Source organism: Podarcis melisellensis (assembly GCF_964234715.1).
Source record: "Podarcis melisellensis genome assembly, chromosome: 12".
NCBI lineage: Eukaryota > Metazoa > Chordata > Lepidosauria > Squamata > Lacertidae > Podarcis > Podarcis melisellensis.
In genome coordinates, this window is record NC_138544.1 from 44,563,748 (window position 1) to 44,589,133 (window position 25,386).

General features: G+C 42.7%; 1 long non-coding RNA gene across 1 annotated transcript; it reads left to right on the top strand.

Annotated features, from left to right (window-relative positions):
• The first annotated feature begins 644 nt into the window (after positions 1-644).
• On the top strand, positions 645-17,629 carry LOC309353472. The gene is made up of 2 exons (XR_014161887.1): positions 645-4,647; positions 17,474-17,629. It is a non-coding gene; the product is annotated as an uncharacterized lncRNA (long non-coding RNA).
• The last annotated feature ends 7,757 nt before the right edge of the window (positions 17,630-25,386 follow it).

Below are 25,386 nucleotides of genomic sequence, written 5' to 3' on the forward strand. Positions count from 1 at the left end.
CCCTTCCCTTCCTAGCAACAGCACTTCCCCTTATGGTGAAGTCTCTAAGTTCTTTGCTCTTCTACTTTCAATGGATGCTGGGTTCTGGAGGAAGGGGGGCTAGAAATTCTCCCCAGTGATAACGTGTCAGCTGGCTGCTCTGTCTCCCCCTTCACTTCTCCCAACTCTTCTGTTCACCTGTCTCTGAGCTGTGACCTTCCTCAAACCACTGCTGTAATTCAATACTGCCTTCCTCTTCTCTGGAAGGTTCAGGAGGAGGGGGGCGGTCTCCACCATTCCTCCTCAGTCTTGTCCCCCTCAGTCCAGTCCCTGACAGATGGGGGGAACTTTGGGTAATCCAAGCATGTCCATAGGGTGTACTAGGCCTAAAGCATACACATGGTTTAGGACTCAAACATGGTTAGGGCATGGTCACCAGTATTCCTTCTTTGCAACAGGTATGGAGGTCAGTGGCCATAGAAAACAGAGCTCCTGCACCTTTAACAGTTGCGTAGAAGAAAGTATTTCAACAGATGTAGCTGAACATGCAAACTACATTTGCTGAAATAAGGTTGGCCCCTTTGCAATGCTAGAAAAAAGACGAGATGGGTTTACATAGAATCTGTATGTGCTATTATACGTATAAATACATCCAAAGTTAAATAGCAATGCAATGCATTTTTACCAGTGTGGAAGACCAGGTGATCTGTGTGCCTGCCAAGTCCACTTCTGCAGGTTCTGCTACCTATTGATGGATAAGCAAGACCCGTGCCTTTCCTTCTTACAGCTCTTTACATTTAAACCGACAGACAGAGGATTTCAAATAGAGGATTCCTTCAAACAGATGATTGTCGCTTGTGGAGTCAGATACACAGCAGCTCTGGCTTAATTGCCCTCTTCTGCATAACTGTTGGAGGAGCCCTGTCTGCTCTGGCAACTGGATGTCACCAGGCAAGCAAGGCAAGATCCAGCAGTGCTTGAGGTTACTTGTGGCCTGGGCCAATGTAAGATCCCGCTCTGCAAGTCTAGCAGGTTCTGGTGGTGAGATAGCCGCGAATGGCAAATGTCATTCATAAAATGGATTACGAGGCAAGCTGTGACCAGAGTATGCCACCCAAAACAGGAAGACTGCAACAGCTATAAAGCTGTTATACTATGTGTATATTTAGTTGAAAGACCCATTGAAGTCAGTGTGACCTTCTTAAAATCATATAAGCTTTGGGGATGTGCCAGCCCAATACATTTTGCTGCCTGAATTAGTGCTTGAATGATGTGCCAGTTCCCATCTTCATCTACCTGCTCTTCATGGTGAACCAGATTGTTTCACCATGCTGCATGACTGGGCCGGCCCTAGACTGGGTTGCAAGTGATCTAAATCTTCAGCTCCATATTGAACAGTTTGTATAATTAAAATAAAGTACCTAGATAACAGACAACCCCATGATTATCCTGGGATCTCGTTAAGCCTCTTGACAGCAGTGGATCACCTGGTGTGGCTGAATCATAGCAATAGCCTTCTCTCAGCAGCATCACTGCTACTTGCTTGGAGACAGTGGTGAGATCAGGGCTACAATGGTGCACCGGAGGAGCCAAACCAGCCTTCTACTGGTACACCCACATGGCCTCAACCTCCCTGCCATCGTACCCCTTTCTGCTGCCAGGAGTCGCTGCTGCCAGGAGATTATAGCTCTGCTCTGCTCCATTGTACGAACCAATTCTGCCTCTTGATGATGACCTAGTTAACTTGATGCAGTGGTGTACTGAGTGGTTTGGCTTTGCAAAATAATAAAAAAAGGACAATTGTGAAAGGCAAGCTTTGCCAACCTGGTGTTATCCAGATGTCCAACACCACAACTCCAGATGTTTGGAACATGAAGTCCTCCAGATGTTTAGGACCACAACTTTCATCAGCCCCAGCCAACACTCCAAGGGCTGTTGGGAGTTGTCCTCCCAAACCTCTGGAGGGCCCCACATTGGTGAAGTCTGATGTACAGTGAGACTTCTTTTTTTAAAAAAGGCCTATAATCCTTTTGTAAATATGCACAATGTTGTGTTGGGAGGAGGAAGTTTCTGCTCTGCTAAATGAGAAAAAATACTTTTTGATTTCTGGAAACCAGCAGAGTGAGAGTGCTCAATTTCTTTCATCATCCTGGCTTCGTGTGCTCTCTCCACATCTGTCTCTGTAAGCATCCCATTTCAGTGTAAGAACTCAACTGAAATGTCTCTCGGCTCCCTCCCTGGGTTCCTGCTTAAGCCGCCTGTCCATATATAGGCAATTTTGGACTCTCTGCTTAGCGCTTGCATACAAATACCTCCTTGCCATCCTCCAGCAAACGTGTTCCGTCATGATCTTCCCCAAATCTCAGTGAGAAAGCAGCACAGTGCCAAGGTGCATGTACATGCAAGAAAGGAATGTAATAAATTACAAAGTTCCGAAGGGGGGGGGAGGAAGAACCAAAGAAGAAAAGAAAAGGGCAATGTGTTCACCCCCCCCCCATAAGAGTACACAGATTGCCAAAGGGCAAAATCTTTCAAAACCAAGTGTGTGCTTTGCAGTGTGTGCTTTGCAATCAGTGCCATGACATGGGAAAATGAGCAACATGCTTTCTTGGTCATTAAAGAGACTGCAGTGAAACGCTGTGAACTGGCATTGAGGTCTAACTCTCATTAACACGTACTTCGCTCTGTTGAGAAGCAAAGGCGATTGCAGTTATTGTGGTGCTGACCTTTCACCTCCCTGGTCTGCACAGTTAAAAGCTCCCCAGGCCTGGAATTCTATCACTCCAAAATCATAATTAGGACTGTTAGTCATTGCAAGGGGGTTCTAAGATTTGTACTACCAATCAGCTGCATGGCTTGAGCGCTGTGTAATAGGCAAGAGATCTGAGAGGAGGAAAAGGAGAGAGAAAGCAATCAGGATTTATTTTCATTTTGATCAAGCCTGCCCAACATGGTACAAAGTCATTGATGGTGTCCAGAGGACCCTTAGTAAACCGCTTGCTCATTATGCTTGACCAGAATGGGATGATACAATCTGAAGGCACATGAAGGCACCATCTGTAAGCTGGAATGGGCTTGGCGAGGTCCCTTGGATAACATGGTAGCAGAAATGCAGCCTGGCTAGCTCAGTTGGTTAGAACCTGCTGCTGACAGTGCCAAGGTTGCAGGTTCGATTCCCGTATGGGACAGCTGCATTGCAGGGGGTTGGACTAGAAGTTCTTCAGGGTCCCTTCCAACTCTACGATTCTATTAAACAGAAGGGGGAAACCCACATATGTTGTCAAGCACCTGGGAAGCTTCAATACAGGTGGTGGACCATGATGGCTCGATGAATCGTAAGTAGGGATGGGTGAATCTGCCAGTGTAGTTTCTAACTGTTCCAGTCGTATGTTCAGTTCACCCTACTTCCACATCAGTCTGCATGGGAGCGGGGCAACCTCTTGCCTCTGTGGACCACCGCCTCTCAGTCAGCACCTGGAAATTTTCAGTCTTACCTCTTGCCATAGGAGGCTCAACCCCGCATCTGAGAAGTCTCAAAGATGCGATTTGCTCACATTTACTCATAGCATAGTAATTACACATTACAACTCCATTGACTGGATGGAAGATGTTGCTTGCATAATGTAGTTCTCATTGCATTCCAATTATTTTGTGCAACATGACATTTATCTGTGTGGTAAATCTCTCTGATCCTCCTAGCCCATATTTTAAGCAGCTGGCAAAGAAGATATTACATGCCATTCTTGTACGTTAGTTAACATCCCAAGATCTATTGAATCCATCGGGGCAATTCTGTGCCTGCCTAGCTATCTGATCATGCTGGGCAGTATGGGGGGGGGATATGGAAAGATCTCCCCCTTCCCACAGCTCAAACCTGGGCATCCACTTCGACTAGGTGTAAGGATTGCAAAGCAATCACGAGCAATAATTCTGCATCATACACTTTCCAACATTTAATCAAAGAGATTACTCATTGGGCTTTCCACCACATGCATAAAACACAATTTCGCTCTTACACAAATATATTTGTAATAGATATTAACTCTCATATTAGTAATGACATTGTAAATAAGTGGTGTATGCAATGGGTGTGTGTGGGCCGTAGCTAAAGTGGCGGAGTACATGATTTGCATGCAAAAATTCCGTGGTGCAATCTCTGGCCTCCCCCCAGAGGTAGGGCTGAGAACGAGTCGCTGCTACTAATTGTAGATGATGCTATGCAAAAATGGACCAATGGTCTGACTCATTATAAGGGAACTTGTTCAGTTCCTACAGTGAGCATACATGCGTAGGCGTCAGTCTTAAAGCCACACAGACGCTTATGCCAGCACTCACTTCCAATGTGTTATCTATCTATTTATTTATTTGAGCAACTTACATGGCACTTAACTACAATAGCCTCAAAGATACAGCACAAGAATGATAAATCAGTTAAAACTATAAAATTAATTAAAACTGATTTTTTATTTCTTTAAAAAACGGTTTTCAGGAGTTGCCAGATGTTCAGCAGGGATGGGGCCTGTCTGCCCACAACTGGAAGGCAGTTCTGTAAAATTGGAGCCCATAATACTAGATGCATGGCTCCTGGTGGATACAAGCATCTGCACTATGGGGGACCACAAACAGTGACTCCTTTAAAGACCACAGCGACCAGGCAAGGTTTAAATGGTACTTGAAATTATTTGATTCAGAATGTTTAATTGGCTTTTAATTTGGAATGTATAATTTGATTTATTATTTGGATTATGATTTATGATTTGGTATGAATTGATATGTTATTAACTGGACCATTATTAATGGGTAATTAATTTAAAAAAATATTTTTTTAAAAAAAATGGTACTTGAGGTATCCTGGGCCAAATTGTTCAGGGTCTTGAAAATTAATACAAGAACCTTGAAAAGTATAACATTTATTGCAACAAACTACCACACACACCACAGCCACCAACATTCATATAAGTGGTACCTCGGGTTAAGTACTTAATTCGTTCCGGAGGTCTGTTCTTAACCTGAAACTGTTCTTGACCTGAAGCACCACTTTAGCTAAGTGCTGCCGCTGTACCACCGCTGCATGATTTCTGTTCTCATCCTAAAGCAAAGTTCTTAACCCGAAGTACTATTTCTGGGTTAGCGGTGTCTGTAACCTGAAGCGTCTGTAATCCGAGGTACCACTGTACACCTCAAAATTTTGTTGCAGACCTCACTGGTAATGCAATTGTGGTGAAGTCATCACTTGATGTTGTAGCCATCCAATTTTGAACTTGCTTGTGAGAAGAGAGCCAGAAAGTTTTGTGAAAAGAGCAAGATTCTTTCCTTTCTCCGTGAAAAGCTGCTTCCCATGTATGAGGAGATAATGAGCATCCATGAAATTTTTTATCTTTCCTCCAACTAATAATACAAATTCATTAGTGGATTAAGGCTAATATATATGCTTGTGAATCACACCCATGGAGTCCCTAACCTTGTCGCATGTTATCACATCTGTCGTCTGCTTGGTGAAACATTTTAATTACTCTCAAAATAGCAGGATCACATTTCCTCAAGTAACACATTAGCTTCACTATTATTATTTTTTTGCAAAAGGGAGAGGAGAGAGAGAGAGAGATTGAGACATTTATATCAATTTCATTATACCAATGAAAGAAACAATTGCAGCAAGGCACAGATTTATCACCGGGAGCAATCAGGATAAGCAGCAGAAGCAGCTTTTAAAAAAAAAAATTGCCAGCAATTATCACGTGTGATGGCAGAAATACAGGATTTAGGAAATGCTTCAGGCAGAAACATGAAATTACCAGGCTCCATCTTCACATGCCACCAGGTATATCAGTCGACTCCTTGCTGGGTGGAAGATGATTCCTCATGTGTCTTGTTATTCTTTGTGCATGCTCTGAGGCCTCCAGCAGGGAGAAGGATGATGTCTGTATCTCCACCCCTGAAGCAGAAGCCATGGCCCGACACTGTGCTGTATGTGGGGCTTCTCTTGCACTTGACCCAGAAGCTGCAGTGAGTGTGGAATGTACTGCAGTACAGTTGCTGACAGAAGTGAGACCCTGACAACATATAACACCTGTGCTCAGAGGCCTGCACTGGTTGCTAATCTGCCACCAAACCAAGTCTAAGGTGTTACTATTAGTATATAAAGTTTCTATCCAAATGCGATTTGGGTTTAAAATGCAGTGTAAGGAGTCACTACGGGAGTATGTTGTATTTAACAAAATGGGGTATCAGAGTTTTTAGGGGACTAACCAAGTTGGGATAGTTGGGATAGCAGGCTTGTTGGTTTTTGAATGTCTTATGTAGATTTTTTTCAATTTCGTTGTTCTGTATGGGACAATGACAATGAAGATTATCGTATCATATCTTATCGTAAAGCCCTCAATGCAGAACTTTCCAAACTTTTCATGTTGGCGACATACTTTTTTGACACACATCATTTAACGACGACACAGTAATTCAGTTTTACTAGCAAACCGGAGGTTAAACTAACCCCTTTCCAGGTCTGGGAGGAGCAAGTGCAACACATCTACAGTAAACCATAGGTGCTGCCCTTTTGGGACTGTGGAATCAAGGGCATGACCAAGCACTTGACAAACTGCAATCCAGGGCTGGTGGTATGAATTCAGCTTAAGAAGAGTCATCAGATGTAATGTATGGGTGAGAGACTAAGGCATTTTTGGAGCAGTGGGATGCTCAGACTTCAGATTCTTCACATAGCTCTCTGTGGGAGGTAAGTGCAAATTCCTCTTTTGCACATTACACTTAAAGTCTCAAAAGAGAGTCATTCACACAACCCGTTCCTTTCCCCTTTCGTTTGTGAAGCTAACTGTGTGTGTGTGTGTGTGTGTGTGTGTGTGTGTGTGTGTGTTGCTAACCTTGGGCTAGCTGCCTTGGCATTCTGAGGGATTAGAAAAGAGTTTTGAGCATGACTAAGCCAACAAAAGAGTAAAATAACCCACTGAATTCTTTTGTACTCCACATATGCCCAATCGGAAGCTTCAAGTGTATATATGTATGTGTATCTATATATATATGGAGGGGGGACTTGGAGACTTAGTGGTTACCAGGAGAAGACCTCAAGGGCACCACTGCACCCGTGGGCACCACATTGGCAACTCCTGGCTTAAGGCATAAAAAATAGTAATTGAGGTGATGGCGCTCTGTCTGGCACACAGCTGATTAACTTCCATATAGTGGCATATCACCCAGCTCACTGAAAATCGCCTAGTCTCATCTAATCGATAAACATCCACATTCTGCTATGCAGATGCCTGTTACGTTTTGTTAGCAAATAACATTTCTGGCCTCTGGATTTCAAGAACCCTTTTTAGTCTTTGTTTACACTAACACCGCCTCTGCCGACTTTCAAGAATTGTGCACTATTGACAAAGGTTTGTTGTTGTTTAATTACGAGGTAGATTATTCCCATGTTTAGATGATTACTGCGCATCTTGACACAAATGTTATTCCCCAAACTGCCAAACATAAATTGGCTTTGATTCCTTTCACTTAATCTTATTAGCACTGCGTTGTAAGCCTCTTGTCTTGCAACATTATATTTGATCACCTAGAGGATTAGATCACTTTAGCTTCATCTAATGAACCTTGGTTTGGGAGAGGGGGTATTAATTTCACTCAATCTTGAAAATGGGGGGGGGCGATGATGACTGCCCACAAATGCTAAAATGCAGCAGAGGAATATACCAATTCACTGTTCTGAAACAGATACCTGTATTTGCAGTAAATTTCATATTGAGCATTTGGAAATGTAAGGTTTTGTTTTTTTTTTAAAAAAACATATTAGCTTTTACAAATTAATATTCACAATCATAGATTTTTAAAAAAACTCAAATAAACAAGATTTTTCCGAATCTTTAGACTGCGCTCCTCCCTCCATGGGTTCTTTGTTTGACCTTTTCTACTGCATATCATACGTCACTCCAATTTTCCAGTTATCCATTATATCCAAAATCTTTGTTACATTACAGGAGCTCTAATGTTTACAGTGGTCCTCTGAATATAATATAAATTTTCCCCATTCTTTATTAAAATTTTGGTCTTCCTGATTTCTGATTTCCCCGGTCATTCTTGCCATTTCTGCATAGTCCGGAAATTTATTCTGCCAATCCACTCTGGAAGGGACCTTGTTGTCTTTCCAGTTCTGGGCTACCAGCATCCTGGTGGCTGTCATTGCATACATGAATACTAAGTTGTAACCCATCCCTGATCATTGCACTAATACAGGCTTGGGGAATCTATTTCAGACCGAGCACCACATTCGCTTCTGGGAAACCTGGGGGGGGGGGGGCACATGCTAATGGCGAGCTGAGCCAGGGGCAAATGTGGGCTGAGCAACGGATGTAAATTTACCTTTCTACCCTGGGATACTTTCAACACACCTTCATGTACCTGCCTCTATCCACAAGCCTTGAAAGCAAGAAGTATTATCACAATCCAGCTCAAAACATGCTAGCCTGGTAGGGGGTGTGGTTGGAGAAGGGTGGGCATGGACATCCATATTCAGTGTTCCTCAGCTCTGCAGTAATATATCTATAGTGAGGGGCTGCAATATACAGCACAATTGAACCCTCTCCCTGTTTGGTCCTTCAAGATCACACTCCACATTGTGGAAACACCACACCAGACAAGAGATGCATTAAAATATATGTATCATCATCAGCATTACCTGCAAAATAGCTCAGTCAGTAGAGCATATGACTCTTAACCTTGGGGTTGTGAGTTCTTGCCCCACTTTGGGCTAAAGATTTCTCCATTGCAGGGGGTTGGACTAGATCAGTGTTCCCCAACCTTGAGTCTCCGGCTGATTTTGGACTACAACTCCCATCTTCCCTAGCTAGCCCTAGGGTCAGAGATGATGGGAATTGTAGTACAAAAACAGCTGGAGACGGGAAGCACTGGTCCCGCCCAACTCTGCACTTCTATGATTCTATGGTTTTAGTGTGCATTGCTCCTAATGTATACGTTTTCGTAGTCAGATTATAATAGTCAGTATAATACTTTTAGCAAGTGATTTCTCCTAAGATCACGCCATTTTATGCATACATTCTTCTGATACTTTTTGGTAAGCATGATTTGGTTGGAGAACTGCACTGAAAAATTCAGAATTTCAAAGGACAGCTGTGTTTCAGTTTGTGATTGGTTCGAGAAGTATGAATTAGGTAAGTTCTGATTAGAATGTGAACTGAACTGACTTTCTCCCACATCCCTAGAGCTGTATCAGAAGAATTTATATCCCTAGATCTTTCCCCAGCAGCTTGGACAAGACATCCACTAGCTGCCCATGGATAGGGAGATCCCCAAGGTTTTCTATTGCCTTGCCCCCTCCTCTCATCCCAAGGACCATAGGAATGCATTCAAAAAGAAAAATTAAATGTTGTTACATTAAAATATGGATATTTTATCTAACAGAGGTGAAAGGCAGAATGAAATGTCAGGGACAGGATTTAGACTTGTCAGAGTCAATCTAGGTCTCTCTTGATATATCCTCTGGAGACTTTTAAATTATTGCTAAGAAAGAGCTATTTCTTTTTCATTTGTAGAGAACTGCAAATCAGTAGAGAATAGATGACATCCTTTGCAGATGAAGAAGAAGGGAATCTCTGACACTTTCTTTCGTTCTCACTTCATGCATTTAAATATTACATATTACCAGCTCCAAAAGCAATTGCCTCATAAAACTGTAATCTTCCAGTTCAACCCTTAAAAAATACATAGTTCGCCTTGTATAATCACAGTGTTCTATAATAGCATCAAATGCAGCATATTAGTCAAGTAGGCTACTGATCTCTTTCTCTCCCTTCCTACGTATATCGGCAGGAAGGTAGCCATATTACACATCACATAAGCACATGTGCCGAGGTGTGTATTCGAGCTGAAGAGCTCCCTTCATTTCTCTGCATTGCACAGAGAAAGTCGAGGCAGCTGCAGTCCCAAGGGTGTGCAATAACCTCCAGCTGCATGCAGAAAAAGGCAGTCAATGAAATCCTTAAATAGGCTGCAAGTATTTACAGTATTTGATGGAGAGATGAGTTTGTGTGTGTGTGCATGTATGTGAAGAAATAGCCGACTTTCATTTACAGTGGTACCTCGGGTTAAGTACTTAATTCGTTCCGGAGGTCCGCACTTAACCTGAAACTGTTCTCAACCTGAAGCACCACTTTAGTTAATGGGGCCTCCTGCTGCCGCCGTGCCACTGGAGCCCAATTTCTGTTCTTATCCTGAAGCAAAGTTCTTAACCTGAAGCACTATTTCTAGGTTAGCTGAGTGTGTAACCTGAAGCGTATGTAACCTGAAGCGTATGTAACCCGAGGTACCACTGTACCTGGAATGCAGTCGACTAGACAAAGCTTAGATTCACACTCATTACTCCTCTTATGGCTCTGGGTCTGCCCACTTTATCCTCTGATCACATCCAGTTTTGCCTCTGGACCCACCTGCATCTGGTAGGTGGCCCTCAAAATGTTGCCCATGAGAGAAGGTGGCCATCAAGCTGAGAACATTTCCCCATTCTTACTATACATCAGCGACCTAGTTTAATGGTAATGCCCTTGAACACCTTCTACCACAAAGTACCCAGGTACATAGCTTTGTGAAAAGCATGATGGATCTCCAACAGAGAATCTTCAGCACTCTTCCCTAACTCCAGTTCCCAGGGTTCTTTGGGTGACCATTTGGCTTATCCTGATATAAAACCAATATAAAGTTTTAGACTTGCACATGCATTTTATGTTTATGCTACAGCATTTTCACAAACCAGCCTTCATGCAAATAGATAGAGACAATGCATACATTTGCAGAGAGGCTGATTTCCAAGGATGGGAACCAAAATCCCATCTACTCTTCTGGCAAGAGAGGCCCCTGTGGAATATGGCTGTTGGCCCTCTAGCAACAAACAGTTCCCCCCAGCATCAGCCCTTCAGTGCAAGGTTAAGCCTCGGAAATCTTCTTTGGCTTGGGGTGTTGCTAGGTACTTAAAAGATTTAGTACACAAGACAGACAAATTTGCATAACTTTTGCATATGCTAATGTGCATGTACAGACGCAGAGGTGGAGACCACATGTCACAGAAGTCAAGCCATCTGATTTCCCAACCAAATCTCTCTGAATCCTTCGATGAAATTTGCACCCCAGCCCAAATGGGTTCCTATTTGGTTCATTTACCCAAGTTAATCTCCTACAGATCCTTTTTAAATCAGATTCAGTTCTCTTTCGGTCATCTCAATTCATTACACCCCAAACAATGTCTAGATAGATTAAATCAATGTTTTCCCCAAAGTAATATGCAATGTGGCAACCACAAGCCCCAATTTAATTTTCCCCAAATTAATTGCCTACCCAGAAACATTTGTGGCCTGCATCTTGTGAGCCCCTGCAGAGCCAGGGAAGTCTTCCCTGGCTCCTGGTTCTCACCTTCCATTTGAGCCAAGCATTGCCAAGCCTCAAGTGCATCCCCAGGCATGAGTCCTGCAAACTTCAGGAAAAACATCCTTATTGATTATTTTGCAGAGATGCTTTTGCTCTTCTCTGCCTAGGTCCTCGTGGAGGACTCTTGATCCATGTAATATAGACCTCATGTGCTTATGGAATGACAGATATGTGTGAGAGGCAAGACAAACATACCGAGAGTACACCATGATTAGATCCCTGAGTCATCCAAAACTCTTGCCTGAAAGTAGCACGATTGTGTTGCTAATGAGCAGATGTCATTTAAAGGGAGCACAATTTGCAACTTGAATTAAAAAAGAAAATGTTCGCGCTATGCAATAGCTTTTGGACAATGGAGGAATGAATGCACCAACTGAATCGCATACATGATGAATCCCAGATCTCACAAGCATCGTTTTCAAATTCTGGAGATAAGTTTGCAGGTGGTTTGCAAAGCTTTTCATGCCTTGCATTAAAAAAAAGTAAAAAAGTTTGGCATTCCATATTACTGTTTTAAAGTCAGCCTTTGGTACAGTTTCCTGGCTTTCTTTATTGCAAATTTTGATGGAGAATTGTGCAATAAACTTTGCAGCGTGGTTGTAACTTCCTTTCTACTTAGCGCATTGATGATTTGCTGATCAGTACTTAGCAATCTGTTAAGCCTGCTTTGCTGGATTTCATTTAATTTGCTTCTTTCACATAGCCATTCAAGGTGGTTCTATTCACCTTCATTTGATACATTGAGTTGGCTTCCACTTTGATAAACAAGCAAACTAAATGAATTAAGGGAGGCTGAAGTGAATTAATCAAATGAATTCCAGCTTCACTGAACTATGTGAGTTAGAACAGATTACATTTTATGCTAACATTCAGAAGTAGCAAAGAGTTGTGCTTCCTTTTTAATTAATGGATTTTTCAACAGCCTTATCCACTTCAAGCTGTACTTTGGGCATGGTGGGCCAATTTTTTTGTTGATGCAATATGTTGCAGATTTATTAAATGGAGTTACACTGACTTACACAAATGGAGACTAAAGAAAATATGCTAGAATGTTCCAAATGACTACAAGTTGACAGTATTTTCATAATCTATACTTAGATGCCTTGGGTTGTGTCCAAAGTTAGTCATCCTGAGTGTAGAACCATTGAAATTAATGGGCATTACTAATTTAACGTCCATTAATTTAAATGGGTCTACCCTACTCTCAGGGACTCAGGTGGCGCTGTGGTGTAAACTACTGAGCCTTGGGCTTGCCGATTGGAAGGTCGGCAGTTCGAATCCCCACCACAGGGTGAGCTCCTGTTGTTTGGTCCCAGCTCCTGCCAACCTAGCAGTTCGAAAGCACATCAAAGCGCAAGTAGATAAATAGGTACTGCTCCGGCGGGAAGGTAAACAGTGTTTCCGTGCACTGCTCTGGTTTCGCCAGAAGCAGCTTAGTCATACTGGCCACATGACCCAGAAAAACTGTCTGCGGACAAATGTCGGCTCCCTCGGCCAGTAAAGCGACATGAGCACCGCAACCCCAGAGTTGTTCATGACTGGACTTAACTGTCAGGAGTCCTTTACCTTTACCTTTACCCTACTCTCAGTAGAATTTAGCTAGATCCAACCTCTTTGTCTGGAAAGCTCAGGTATAAGTTCTAACAAATAAACATCTGTGCCAGTCTCCCTTAGGAGAATATATGTGATGGATCATCTACTACAAGTATGGACAGTTTTATCCTAAAGTATCTCCCACTATGTTTCATTAACTGTGTTGTGTTCTGATCCAGGTATACTATGCACTTTTTCTATGCCAGTAAAAGAGATTGACTGATTGACAAAAGTATGGAGAAAGTTCCTCTCAACCTCAAAGTACAATGTGGGGTGAGCAAATGCATCATTGGCATTGTGCCTGGGTTGCACAGAATGGTTGGCTGACAGGGGGTGGTACAGTTTACTGGGATGGAGAAGGGCAAAGTGGTGGTGAGGAAAGCACAGTGCAAACAGGAACCAGTCTGGCACTCCTTCACCTGCAATTGAACCACATTGACCTCACAGCTATCTTGCCCCTCACAACCACTCTCCCTCCCAGCAAGCTACCAAGACTCAGGCAAAGGGAGGTCAGGCAAGCGCCATCACCATGCGCCACTGACTGCTACAACTCTGAAGTGGTGACAGAGGAAATAAATGACTTTTGCTTCTTCTGTGAAGAAGGGAGATGTGCCTGCTTCCCTGGAGGTCAGAATGCAAGCACAGAATATTCTCCACATTGGGGCAATTCCTCCCTTCATATAAGACCTGGACATTTATTTGGAATGTGCAGTGTTCCGGTGTCTCCCTTGTCACCCCTATCGTCATTCTTGTGGGCTCTGTATCCATGTGAGAAATTTACCGCTTGTGGAACTGGGATGTTTCATGATTAATAGTTTCATTCTAAGCTCCTATAGCCAAAGTCTGACAATAATCACCAGTCTTGGACAATACTAAACAGACAGTTGCTCCGAACCCAATCCATCCATCTGGCATCTTAATACCTTTCAAGACTAGATAAAGAGGAACAATGCCTCACAGATTAAACTCTTTCAGGGTACCATGCAAAGCTCTCTGTCCTGCCTCTGATCTCCTGCTTACCATGGGAGATTCCATGTGACACAGGACTGGAAGTTGTCAGACTGGTGTGCAAGTTGGTGTGCCATTGCAAACCACATTCAACGCTGAACCTTGACCAACATGCTGGGGGAAGTGGACTGACAGGCCAAGGGAGCTGGACGTCAGTACGGGTGAAGCTCTTTTCTCACATCAGCTGTACAGTAATGGTGGAGGCCATCATTTGAGCTAGTTGTCTCAGCTGACCCTTTAGAGATGTCATGCTGCATAGCAGCTTCGAGTTAAATATGTGAGCTATAGGGCATTCAGAAGCTTCCACCAAAGGGAATGTATAATTAGCCAAGATGGATAGATAATGCATTGCTCTGTCTCCGGGGCTTGTGGTAGAGATCAGTGGAAGGAATTACTCAGGTGAAATTACTTAGTGGGTGAGGAAAAACTGGTGGAGTGGATGGAGCTAATGGTAGGGTATGCCTAATTACGACGACTCCCCAAACATTGACTTAATGTATAATTTTGTTGTCATTCTTGCTATTGTTTGGGAATCACCAGGTAAGCCTCGCCTTGCTTTCTTCTCTCCAGAAGTCAAGGGCAGCATTGTCCCCAGTGTACACTGCTGACCTGCTGTTGACAACCTGCCCTAAAATGAATAGTTATCTAGTCACTTTTCTCATTGTGTGGTTTAAGAAAGCATGTCTGATGCTTCCTTGCTCGGCTTACATTTCAATTCATTCAAGGGAGGAGGGAAATTCTCCACTCCAACACATAAGATCCACAAAGTGGCTTACAACAAGATAATAAATGAGCAACAATGTAAAATCATATTATCATATTATTCATTACTACTATGGGGGAAATTGCAAGGGCATCAACAGAATCTCTGTTCTGTCCTGATTGTCCATTGCAAGGTATGGGTCAGGCACAGTATTGCTCCTTTACTAAGTACCTAGAGAGTAGAAGCTTGGACAAAATAGGTTTCTCATATGTGTGCATTTATTCATGAAAATAACTTAAAATGATGCTTTACATTAGGAAAATTACTTTGCAATGTTGAGTATATAAGGCATATGAAACTGCACACAAAACCTCAATTGAAATTTGCAGTGAAATGCTTTTGAATTTTCACGAGGACTTAAAAAAAAATACACTGACATGGAAATGCGAGAACTGCACTTAAGACTGAAACAATGACAAACAGAGAGAAACTAAAGTTGACAAATTCACCCATTTCTGCTTGGAGCTTGCTTAGTTTTTTCCATGGGACCTGCTGACAACTTAGTTGTCTTCTTACTCACACAGCCCCACCCACCATTTGCCCAGGTTTTTAGGGAGGCCTAAAGTAAACAATGATATTTTATTTTCATTTCTGCTGCCTGTCTTATTTGTGTCTGCTATTAATCTTATGAAGCTGAATGATTTATTTTGTAGTAGGGTTTTGTTTTGTTGTTTCTTTTCTTTTTCTTTTAAAAAAACATTGTTAATTGTGATATCTGATATTATCTGCCTACCTGGCACTACGAAGCAAAATATGAACTGCAAGTACCAGGTGGAGAGTGGTGTTTGCACTGCATTCCAACCCCAAATAACAAGGTTGAATTGAGGGGATTTGGGGGCAGGATCTCCCATTCCCTGTCATCGCTGTGTGAGACCTTCAGAGCGACCACTCAAGGAGCGCATTGCAGGCTGCACAAACAGGATAATAATATGCCACAAATTAGGAAGCTTTGTGTAAACCAGCACTTGTTTCAAGCATTGGTTTAGCGCTCAGGGCAGAGGCAGGTTTTTCAGGCTTTGCTGTGTTTTGAATCAAATAAACGATTTAATTAGGTTAGCTAAGGAACGAGATGGGGTAGTGGATTTGGCAAGTGAGCTAAGGCCCTTGAGGGCAGGAGCTGAGTACCATCACATACAGTTCATGCTGATTTGAACTTAGGGCACCCAGCACCACGCAGGCAGGATCAGACCTAAGGCAAATAAGGAGCTTTCTCTTGTATATGGTTAGCTGGTTTTTAATTTGATACCTTCTTCCAATATAGATACAATAAAAGGAAGTTCCCCCTGCCCCTTGCACTACTGAAATGACATCAACCTGGGTTTGCTAGCTCACATCCATTTGTGTGACACTGTAAATATGTCTTGATCTGTAGTTGGTAAGGTGAGGGGATGCTCACAAAATTTGCAGATAACACCAAACTGGGAAGGAGGGACCTAATGCTGCCGAAGACAGGGTTAGGATTCAATATGACCTGAATCCCAACTGTCATTCCATTGTCTGGAGAGGTCACTTCCTGCTTCACATGGAGAAACCATTTTCAATGGAGCCCAGCAATGGAAGCATGCAGCTGCATTGAGGCAGCACCGGGTGTTGAAAATTTGCACCCCTAGGAGTTTTGTGTCTGAAGCAACTGCCTTTGTGCTCCCCATGCTGGCTTGTTGCTGTTGATAGCCCTTGTGGAAAGATAACTGCCCAGGTAGGAGAAGTGATTGACATTTTCCAATGTTACACTATTGATTATCGTCTTCCAAAGCAACTACTCTATTCTGAGCTTAAAAATGGAAAGCGTAATGCTGGTGGTCAACAAAAGTTTAAAGACTGTCTCAAGGCAAATCTTTAAAAATGTAGTATAAACACCAATAATTGAGAAACATTTGCCTGTGAGTGCTCCAACTGGAGAACAGCCTTTACCAAAGGTGTCATGGGCTTTGAAACAAAAAAATTCCTTCCAGTAGCACCTTAAAGACCAACTAAGTTAGTTCTTGGTATGAGCTTTTGTGTGCATGCACACTTCTTCAGATAGCTTTGAAGACACTCAAACTCAGGACGAAAGGGAGAAACGTGCTAATAGGAAGGCATACTTGGCAAATCCACACCATGATCAACTCCTGCCTGGAAACCAATGTCTCCACTGTGGAAGGACGTGTGGATCCAGAATTGGCCTCCACAGTCACTTACGGACTCATTTTAAAACCATGTTTATGGAAGACCATCTTACTCAGCTATGAGTGATCACCAAAGAAGAAAGAAAGAAGATTGATAGCCTTCTTCTCCTTGACTTTGTCCAACCTTCTTTTAAAGCCATGCAAGTTGGTAGCCATCACTGCCTCTGGTGGGAGACAGTTACCTAGTTTAACATACCGGTAGTTTAAAATGGTTTCCCTCCACACAGTGTTTGCCATGTGGAATCCACACAGGTAGCCTTGGATTGGGGCTAATGTGTTTAGACATGGGGCCTCTATATACTGCCACTATTACCAAGGACACTTTAAAAAAAGATAATAGAAAATGAAATGTATTCCTTGGTGCATTAGTATAATTTGGGCTATTCCACAGTGCAGCACTTTGTGCTTATTAAGAAATGAATTTCACCTGCCTTCCTGCCCTCTCCCTCATTCTCTTTGTGGTCTTTCTCTTATTAAAGGGAATTTAATTTTTCCTTTCATTATCTTTATTTTCTTCCAGAGGATTAGAACGATTATAAATTCTCCTCAATGGGATGAACCAGAGCTACAAGCAATGACTGATTTCAAATTATTTCATTTTTGTGAGGCGAGGAATATACATTTTTAAAAGCCTCACCCAAAAAATGCATTCTAAATAAAGATGGTCAGTGATGTATGAGACTCAATACGGATTTCTTCGAGGAGATTAACAAGATTGATAATAAAATAACATTAAAGGGCATAAAGCATTGTACACTGAAATGAATAACAAAAGTCAAAAGCTTTGAGGGTAATTAGTACTTAATTAGAAATAGAGATGCTATCAGCATAATAGTCACAATTTTATTCATTAGGTTCTGCTACTTGCCTCCACATCACAGTGCCATGGCTGCTTTTTGAATATGCATTTACAGAACATAGATCACGGCTTACAGCAAGTGGTTATTTGGATAAAGCTATGCTTGAGTTTTGTTTTCCAAAACAAGTTGGCTACCAGTCGCTGCTTAATTGAATATTGGGAGGATCCGTGTACATTCCTATTAGTTGCTGTCACTGAGTAGAACAAGTTGTACATGGAAGCACCGACAGCAGCTGTTGCTAGATCTTTGCAAACCTGATCTTGGCAGATTCTTATGAACCTGCCCAAGTGCTAAGATCCTCAGGTGAGCACCTAACTCTTGTTCCCATCAGCATCAGAGGCACAGCTGGTGGTGTGACGTGAGAGATCCTTTTCTGTGGCTGCTCCCATATTGTCGAATTCCCTCCCAAGAGAGGCTCCCTCCTTGTGACCTTTCCACCGGTAGGCAAAGACCTTCCCAATCACAGCAGGCCTTCGAAAACTAAGGTGCAGATGGTGCTGAGCACTGCGCTGTTATCATGACAAGTGACATTTCAATGCTGGTTCCAAATGTCTTTTATTGTAGTTTATCTATTGCTTTCAGTTCCATTACTTTGTATTTTAAAGGGATGTTTTAAGTATGTTGTAAGCCCATCTTTGTGTGCCTCCTCCACGTAACCTCCAGAGGGTGGCAACACACGAATGGTGGCTAAGGTGGAATGCTCTCTCCAGGGAAGTTCGTCCGGCACCTTCATTATAGAAGAAGAAGAAGAAGAAGAAGAAGAAGAAGAAGAAGAAGAAGAAGAAGAAGAAGAAGAAGAAGAAGAGTTTAGATTTGATATCCCGGTTTATCACTACCCTAAGGTGTCTCAAAGCGGCTAACATTCTCCTTTCCCTTCCTCCCCCACAACAAACACTCTGTGAGGTGAGTGGGGCTGAGAGACTTCAGAGAAGTGTGACTGGCCCAAGGTCACCCAGCAGCTGCATGTGGAGGAGCGGAGACACGAACCTGGTTCACCAGATTACAAGTCCATTGCTCTTAAACCACTACACCACACTGGCTCTCTCAGTATATAATTTTAGGTGCCAAAATTCAACCTCTTCAACCAATCCTTTGGCTGATTAATATTCTACAGCCTTTTAAATGTGTCTGTGGGAAGGAGGGGTTGTTGTTTTGCTGTTTTGATTTAATTATTTACTTGATTCGATCCTGTATTTTTTATTCTGTGAACCTCCCTGAAATCTTATGGTGAAGGGTATATAAATACAATAAATAAATAAATAAATCCTCTTGGATTAATGTGCAAAATACAGTTTAGCTATCCACCAGATTTCATGCTTCTCCAAATATTGCAATGCAGTTTCAAGCACATTTTGAGAGTAAATGTGCATTTAAATATGTATTAAAAATCCACATTTAAGGATATGCTGAGTAATGTGGAAACAGAAGGAAATTTTGGGTAGAAAACCATGTGACTGGAAGTAGACGGATTATTTCATCCCTGACTTCTTCTCTGGAGTATATTTATTTTAGAGATATTTATCACACTCTTCAGAGCAGCTGACAGGTTTAAATCAAAACTGCACTAAATGTAGAAGGAAGAATGAGAGAATGAGTATTTAAACAGGAAAGGGGTTACAAACAGTAGCAGCAGAGCGATAAAAGTCCAGATTACAAAAATAGGAAACTCAGCATTTTAAAGCATATCTCTCTCTCTCTCTCTCTCTCTCTCTCTCTCTCTCTCTCTGTGTGTGTGTGTGTGTGTGTGTGCCATACAAGCATCCTGAGGCAGAAAATTCTGAAGTCAGGGTGGCAACACCAAGAGAGTCCTAGCCTGGTTCACAAGCTGGAGGGAGGTGAAGAAAGGCCGGAGTTAGTGATCTCCAAGCAAAGCAGTTCACTGAAGGCAGGAATGGGGAACCAGTTGCCCACCAGATGTTTTTGGACTCCAACTCCAATCAGCCCCAACCAGTCTGGCCAAGTGACAGGGATGATGGGAGTTGTGATAGCAGCAACATCTGGAAACTCATCTGGAAACTCAACACTTCCCTGATCTTGACCTTGGAGAAGTGGGAACCGTATGGTTTTAAGGGTTAACGCTAGCATCCTGAATCAAGTATAGAAATGTATCAGAAGCCAAAGCAGCTATTTAAAGAGGGACTTTGTTTGATCCATAAGCCTGGTCCCAGTTAGATGTTACACTCGAAGCCCCAGTCAGAGACCAGTGGAGGCCAGTGGAGACTAGCTGCACTAGGCAATTGGACATCCCTGCCCAATCCAACCCACCCACCCCCTTCAGCCTGTTCCAAATGTTGTTTGGATTTCCATGTACATTGCTGTATTTTGTACTAAATGTCATTTCCAGGCCTGGATAGCTCAGTTGGTTAGAGCATGGTACTGAAAATGCCAAGGTTCCAGGTTTGATATGGGACAGTTGTGTATTCCTGCATTGCAGGGGGTGGAATCGATGATCCTCAGGGTCCCTTCCAACTTTAAGATTCTATTATTATTCTTCAGCAGCAGCCTCATGCATAGCATATTGCATGCGTCCTCCTTGTACATCTGCATGAAACTAGGCTTGGACTTGGTCAACTGAGCTCACCTAGGACTGTGTGTGCAGAGGCTCCAGAGTCCTCTCGGAATGCATGAGGGCAATATCAGCTACCATAATAGACAAGCAAGGTTCTCAAATGGCCAGGTCTAAAATAAATACTAGGGTTCCTGTCCTGCTGCTGCTGAGTTTGCCTGATCAACTAATAGATGTATTCTGCCTGCTGCATTTCAGAATCCAGCATGGGCAGCTTTCAACAGTGGGGAGATGAATTGAGTCTGGATTTGAGTTCTCTTGCCCATAGCCATGTCCCAGTCTGAAGCTTTGCCACCAAGTCCTGGCGAGGGGTGTGAAAAGGTGAATACCAACAACATAATGCCTTGGAACAGCATCATTATCCTTAAATTGCAGGTGTGAACCATCAAAGCACATTAAGAAGCTGAATGCAGTCCACCAGTCGCACACTGAAATCCATTGATAAATCTTTTTGGTTTCGCAGCCTATCTGGCAGTGGAAACAGGAGAGCTTGGAAAGCAGTTGGCATGACACAATACACAGCTGGCGGGTTGTGTGCAGCTTGGCAGGTCACAAGTTGTGCTGGCCTGCGATATGGGTACATGGTGAGAAGTTGCCACTTGATAAATGGTCATCCGCATTCACCCACAATGCTCTGGGTATTTTGCTTCTGGGCTGGTGGTTCACTTTGAGGACAAGAGGATCCCCGTTGGTTCTGTAAAGCTTCATATTGGTCCCATCTGCAATTTGAGGATAATGGCACTTAGCTCTATCAAAAGAGGATTACAGGATTTAGTTCTGAGGCCCAAGATCCTTGGATGGAATTTAATCTGTACTCTGAAGCTGTGAGACTCATTTTGGATTCTGGTTTTGTTTCATATTCACCATTGGCCTTCTCCCAGCAGATGGGAGTTGGACCTCTCCACGTCGAAAGAAAAGGAGGCAAAGAAACAGTTGGCTTAACTCTGAGCTTAGCGTTGCTACAGGGTGGCTCCCCAAAGCCATGCGAAATGAGTGGTTTGACATTGACTCTGATCAAAAAGCAACAGGGTTAATTTAATTATTCATCTGCTTTGAATATCAAACGGGAAGAATATAAATTCGCTCCGCTCTTTAAGAAAATGAAGCTGTCCAAATCTCAAAATGACAAGATGAGAAGGCAGGAGAGAGTGGGGAACTCAGGATTCGAATGGATCTTGAGAAGAACTAATCGTGTTCTGAGCCACGGACGATCCGTTTTCCTCTAAGATACTAACATGAGCACTTGGCTCCTTGTAATTGCAGTGTGCCCTTTTGAGTCAAAGGCAGCTCCCTTCTATGATACTTAACTGCTAGCTTCAAAAGATTACAACTGTCCTTCCCGTAACCTATAACCAACAATTAAACCCTACAGTGAAGATTTGCTCTTTCCCCTCAGGGGTTTCTATCAGAAGTTTCGGCTGACAGAGCAGGTGGAAGTACACTGGGCCTTGGAAAAGGGCTTAGCTGCTAGAAGATCATCACCCATGCTGCAAATTAATAACATTTATACCCAGTTTCTTTAAAGGGCAGAGAGCAACTTCCAGGAAAACCTTGTCATTCTTTGCCGGAGCACTAAGGCCGTCCACACCTGCTTGTCTTCAAAAACGCAGCAAGAGCTGGTACTCTCTGACCATTCACTGGAAGTCATCTAGATAGCCTCCCACCTTGTTTTTGTAGGTATGAGCCATGGCCAGCCCTGTGACTAGACAAGAGTAGCACTTTTGCTGCAGCAGAAGGAAAAGAGATTGTTTCCACTGTAGCGCCTTGACACATAGGAAGCAATCAGAATGTTGATCCATCTAGTGTTTGTGGGATAAACAGCCTCACATAACCAACATGCTTGAGTCTATTTAATTCATGAAGAGGTTAATACCATAGAGTAAGCTGTCCTGCCAGGCTTAGCTATGTCCACTTCCCTTACATTAGGAGGAAATGGTTCCTTTCCCAGTCTACCTGAGAAGCTTGATGTTTGAAGGTGGTTGTTCCAGCTCAGACTGCATTGCTCTCACAGACACTTTTGAGTTCCTTTACCAATAATCTAGAAACTGCCCCCACTTTTTAACTAAGCCAGGTTTTATTGCCTATGAAACTTTCTGAAACACAAGAACCTGAACTTGGGAGAGTTTGTAAGTAAACCATTTTTAACTTACTAAACATGAGATCTTTTTCCTATACTGTGGGACTATATCACTTGAACTACAGCTAACTTGCCAGTGTTAGGAAATCCAGCCCACACTCTTCTTCCTGCATGGTGATCACTTCTGTAAAATAAACATATAATGTGATGAAGGGCCCTTTGTGGATTATCAGGTCAAGAGTCAGAATGGAATACATTTCAGGTCCAGCTCACAAAGCAGGTGTGCAAGAACTGAGCAGTTCATCTTGCAACAGTTGCTATAGTTTTCTTGACAAAACAGATTAATGATGATGGACACTCAAGTTGGACACTTTTCACAATTCCCAGCCCCTGGAAAATGTGCAATCAATTTTCTACCGTCAATAGCAGCAACCTGTTGGGAGGGGTATCATGTATTTTGCAAGCCAAGAGTTGAAACAACCTTATTTATGGGTGAGCTTGCTTAGAATCAGAGATGCGCTATTTCAATCCCGAAGTGTTTCATTTGACATATTTTGTTAATGTTGAGTGCTTTGCCACAGGAGATTGTCAAAACCTCACTGATGCAAGGAAACTTCTTTTGCCTTTTTGAGATGGATGAGAAGTGGCAAATTTACACATCCAGGGGATGATGGGGAATTGTAAGTTAGGAAGCACAGAATGCAGTCCTTCACTCATTATTGCTAGGAAGAATCTGATGGGATTTACACAGGGCTAGAACAGAAGTTGTGTCCAGTAGTAGAAACAAATATCCAAATAAAACTTTGGATGGTGAGTTTCATAACAATTACAGTTGGAAGGTGATATGTAATGTTTGCCTTTGTTGACTCAATCTTGGATTAGCTCTTGGGACTCTGGTTGGTCCAACTGGATGTGGCTACATCTTACATCTAGGAATTGACATTGGAGGAAATTTGTTTTGTGAATAATCTTCTAAACCAAAATATGGAGATGCTACATCGTTGAACTTGGCCTAGGAGCCATGCTGCATATATTCTCTTAAGGGCTGTGTAATTTAGTTATTCTGCTGAGACAACTGCAGACCAGACCAGTCCAGCTCTCCTGCTGGACTCATCACTCAGATGGTGACTCTTGCATTGATGCCATGGGACTGAAGACAGTGAAACTATCCCATGTGTCAGGAATAGGATGAGCCAGCGGGGCACAGAATGGTGAGATGGCAATCCCAGGAGGTGGTCCAGTGGGCTTTGGGGAGCCTCCACTAGGGGAAAAAGAATCGGAGACTAGTAACAAGGAGAGGGAGAGGCAAGTACTCCTTGCTTCCCTGACATACCCTCCTCACAGCATGCTTGTCCCATCTTCCCACTACAACATGAAGGAGAAACACGGGCAGTTGAGGGGGCAGCAACTAGTAAGGAGGAGAGAATGCCTGAGAGAACTCCACTTTGCTATTTATGGGGAGAAAGGAGCGCAAGAGATCAATTCAACTTTCCTAAAGCAAGAGCACAGCTGGGCCGTCAGGGTACTAAAAGAGAGGATTAGCAAAGCCTGTATTGTGTAGCAAAGAATAGAGGCTTATCTATGTGTATTGGCTGAAGAGCCTCAGGGAGATAATGTACCAAAGCCTCCTCTCAATAAAAGTGAATGGGAAAACCTCAATGAGTCGCAGCTCAATACCTGAAGTGCAGAGCACTCTGTATATTTGGGACTCCAAAAGCCAGACTTGGCATCTGTTGTTTCTGATGATCCTAGGACACAGGAAGGCCACATTCAGAAATGGAACACTACCTCTTGACATTCCATCTCTAAAACTCTTTTTTGGAAATTCAGCCTAAACATGCAAGGGCAAAAAGTGTGCTGGAGTCAGAGGTGCATGCACTGGGCATTGCCTACCCAATATTCCCACTGCTGCTAGCCCTGCACCCTCCACTCCTAACCTTTGCATATTTAGCTTGAAGATTTGATTGGAGCTTCTCACTGCATTTGGTTGAATTGACTAAGAAACAACCCCTCCTGCCCAAACAGGAACCCTGGATTATTAAAGTTTCCAGTCACAAGGAGGCTTCTAAGAGTGTTGTTATTATTTCATATATTTATGTACCACTTGATACTGGAACAGTCTCAAAGGCCACATTCACTATGATAACCACTTTAAACAGTTATGGCTTTCCCCAAAGAAACCTGGGAGCTTCAGTTTGTTAAGGGTACTGAGAGTTGTTAGGAAACCCCTATTGCTCTCACGGAGGTACAATTTCCAGCGTCGCCTTTGAGAGAGATTGATTGGTAAACCACTCTGGAAATCACAGCTCTGACTGGGAAAGCACTTTAAATGTATGGTGTAAATGTGGCCTAAGTGAATATTTACAGAAAAGTAAATTATCTATCATCTATCTATCTATCATCTATCTATCTATCTATCTATCTATCTATCTATCTATCTATCTAATCTATCTATCTATCTATCATCTATCTATCATATATCGTCTACACATACACTCACACAACCAAATGATGAAATTAGAAAACTAGAATATCACATCAAACAATTTTTTAAAAAACTCTAAAGGAAAAATATAGCAGCACATTTGGGGGGGGGGATATCTAATGAGTCAGGGAAATGATTCAGTAGCCTTCCCACCAAGGACCTGTAAATTGGGTGAAAGATTGTGGTGAACTATAGTCTGCTGACGTATGTACACCACCCCCTAACATGTCTACATTTGGGGGCAGAGTTGCGTACATATCACAAAACCCCCTTCACACATTCTGTGCTCTTGTGCTCAGGCTGAACACCGGGAGATGGCTTATGAAAGACATTCACCCTCCATTTAGAATTGTGTATTTTTCACACTGTCCTTTATAACAGGGGATTCCAAGAAACAAGAATCCTGAAAATAGTTTCCTTGGCTTTGGAAAATATTGAGTGGGTG